Genomic DNA, 2913 nt, shown 5'->3' with positions numbered 1-2913 from the left:
ACCTGCAAAGAAGTGTTTCTCATTCCAGTTAGTGCTGTGTTTTTGAAGAAAGAGGCAGGGCGCAGTTCACCACTCAGATTGTGTCTCATCCCCCGATATCTGCCTCTGGCTCTTCAATAGTCGCCTCTCAACAACAATAGAGCAACTTTCACGTACTAAAACGTCCCAAGGCAACTCAGTTACACTCATCTCTCTCTCAGTCTCTCTGCCTCCTTCTTTCTATATTTCTCCCTCTTTGTGTCTCCACCACTCTCTCTCTATCTTTCTGTCACTCTCTGTCCCTTTCTAGCTCTTTCTCTTTTTCTCTGTGGCGCTCTCACTTTCTCTCTCTTTCTCACTCCCTCTCTGTTACTTTTACTCTCTCTCCCCTTCGCCCTTCCTCAGTCTCATTGCTCTTCCTCCATCCGCCCTTCTCTCATCTATTCTCTCACACTCTCCACTTTCCCGCTCTCTCCCATTCTCACTCTGTCTCTTGCCCCCTTCCACCTCTCTCCTTCTGTAGGGGAGCATCTTTTAACTGGTTTATGGTAATTTGCCTGGTCAGGCAGCTTTGCCCGCACCCTGACCAATGCCAACCTTTTACCTGGTTTACGGTAATTTACCTGGTCAGCAGCCTTTGCCTGCTACCCTTAAACCAATTCGAACAGCGGTTTCGAATCGCTACCCCACCTTCCAGTTCTGACTGAAGGACTTATAATTAATGATATATTAAAAGCGGACAACTGGTCTGGGTGTGAGAAAGTCAAACTTTATTAAACTATAGAAACTGTAATCAAATTTAAACTATACCACATGAACACAGTAATTACAGTAAAATTGCTTAAATGGGGGAAGGCAGACGGCAAAAACGAGGGATTGATGGCTACAATGTTGATTAAACAATCTTAGCAATTTCCCCTAAATCAACCCACCCCCAACTCCTGACTAGGTGGTCTTGCTGAGGAGTCAGAAACCCTGCTCACCTGTGGTCCAGCGAAGTAAGAGAGAGAGATCGCTTCTCAGTAGCTATCTTTTATATCCTGCCAACTCCTGTTTGGCACTGAAAAAGGTCTGTGTGCAAAATTCGCGCCCAAAAGTTCCAATACACAAAAGAAAGCCATGACTGGCTGATTCAAAGTGACTGATTTAATGTGTCTGCACTCTGGGGCCGAAGTGTACCCGCCCACATCCAGAGTTCACCTGGGCTAAAACAAAAGGGTATCCAACTCCCTTATTGTTTAGAATTGGGTGATTCAAACACCCATTCATTCCTAAACTGTTGCATATCAAAAGACCTTTTCCTGAGTTTAGATGTATCTATTGTGTGTAAGTGCTTTGAATGGGTTTGGATTTCTGTGTAAATAGAAGCCAATTGTTCTGCGGTTTCGGTTCAAGTGGGCTAATCCCGTAAGTAAATCAACATCCTGCAGTTTCGTATAAACAAACCTTGCCTCTCCACAAAAGGGAAACTCCCTGGTTTGATTGACAGGTCTTTCACACAGACACATTACAAGCTGTACCAGCTGCTTTTCCAAGCCGCACTGTTCTTGGCCAATGCTTTCTGACGGCCATTTAAAAACTTTTTTGTGATTGACCAGGCTCAAGGGCACAAATTCAAATCAAATGTATTGTCTTAATGTGTGCGAATATTTCCACAGAACTCCTCGATTCCGGTGTTGTCCATGTGCTGTCCATCTCAGAGCAGTCTTTCGTGGCTCTGAGTATGCTTTAAAAACATTGATCCAACCCAGCGGCATTTCAAAACACATAATTCTTCAACAACGATGTGGACCAATATTTCCCGATCTTCAAGGAAAATAGGGGAATTTTGCAAACCCCTACACTTCCCCTATCTCCTTCCCTCTCACCCCTTCGCTTCATTCTTCTCTTCCCTCCCCTTCTAACTCTGTTACTCCCTCTTGCCTCTATCTCCTTTCCTTCCCTTCCCTTCTCTCCCTTCCCACTTTGTTCCCCTGTCTCATTTCCCCCTCCTCCATCTGCCTCTCCTTCTCCCCTTCCCCTCGCTCTATCTCACCTTGCCGCTCTCGGCATCCCCCCTCTCCAACTCCCACTTCTGCCTCTCTCTCCCCTCATTCTCCCTCCCTCTTCTTTCTCTTCTCGCCTCCCTGCTTCCAGCTGTCCACTTCCCCTCTCTCTCCTTCCCTTCATCTCTTCTCTCCCCATCCTCCTCCTTCTACTCTCCCCAAGAGGAAAGGACAGAGTGAGAGAGGAAAGGGGAGAGATGTGGTGAGAGAGAGGCAGGCAAAGAGAGGGAGTACAGGGGAATTGAACGGACGAGGGAGAGGTGGAGATTGAGCCTTTTCTCGTGTTGGTCTTGGAGCTGTTTCGCACTTAAAAGTAAACATGCTGTGAATTAACAAATTTGCAGAGGCACCAGTGAGATTTGAACTCACGACCCCTGGTTTACAAGACCAGTGCTCTAACCCTTGAGCTATGGAGCCACCTGCACTGGATTATTTCTCATTCCAGTTAGTGCTGTGCGTTTGAAGAATGAGGCAGGGCGCAGTTCACCACTCAGATTGTGTCTCATCCCCCGATACCTGCCTCAGGCTCTTCAATAGTCACCTCTCAACAACAATAGAGCAACTTTCACGTACTAAAACGTCCCAAGGCAACTCAGGTCCACTCTCTCTCTCTCTCAGTCTCTCTGCCTCCTTCTTTCTATATTTCTCCCTCTTTGTGTCTCTACCACTCTCTCTCTATCTTTCTGTCACTCCCTTTCTATCTCTCTCTTTTTCTCTGTTTCTGTCTCACTCACTTTGCCTCTCTCTCCCCTCTGTCACTTTCTCTCTCTCACTACCTCCTCTCTCAATTCAATTCAATTCAATTCAAATGCTTTATTGGCATGAAAGTTTACAGAGAACAATATTGCCAAAGCTTACATAGCAAAAAGGTACAGTTTTCCAACATTCT

The 2913-nt window shown here is 46.0% G+C and overlaps 1 non-coding gene across 1 annotated transcript; it reads right to left on the bottom strand.

Annotated features, from left to right (window-relative positions):
• Positions 1-2368: 2368 nt before the first annotated feature.
• On the bottom strand, positions 2369-2441 carry trnat-ugu (transfer RNA threonine (anticodon UGU)). Its single transcript has one exon. It is a non-coding gene; the product is annotated as a tRNA-Thr (tRNA).
• Positions 2442-2913: the final 472 nt, after the last annotated feature.

This window comes from Somniosus microcephalus, unplaced genomic scaffold (genome assembly GCF_052327205.1).
Source record: "Somniosus microcephalus isolate GS21.2 unplaced genomic scaffold, FLI_Smic_1.0 unresolved_chr2, whole genome shotgun sequence".
In the NCBI taxonomy this organism is placed as follows: domain Eukaryota; kingdom Metazoa; phylum Chordata; class Chondrichthyes; order Squaliformes; family Somniosidae; genus Somniosus; species Somniosus microcephalus.
Note: the sequence above shows the minus strand (reverse complement) of the source record. Positions and strands in the feature narration are given on the sequence as shown.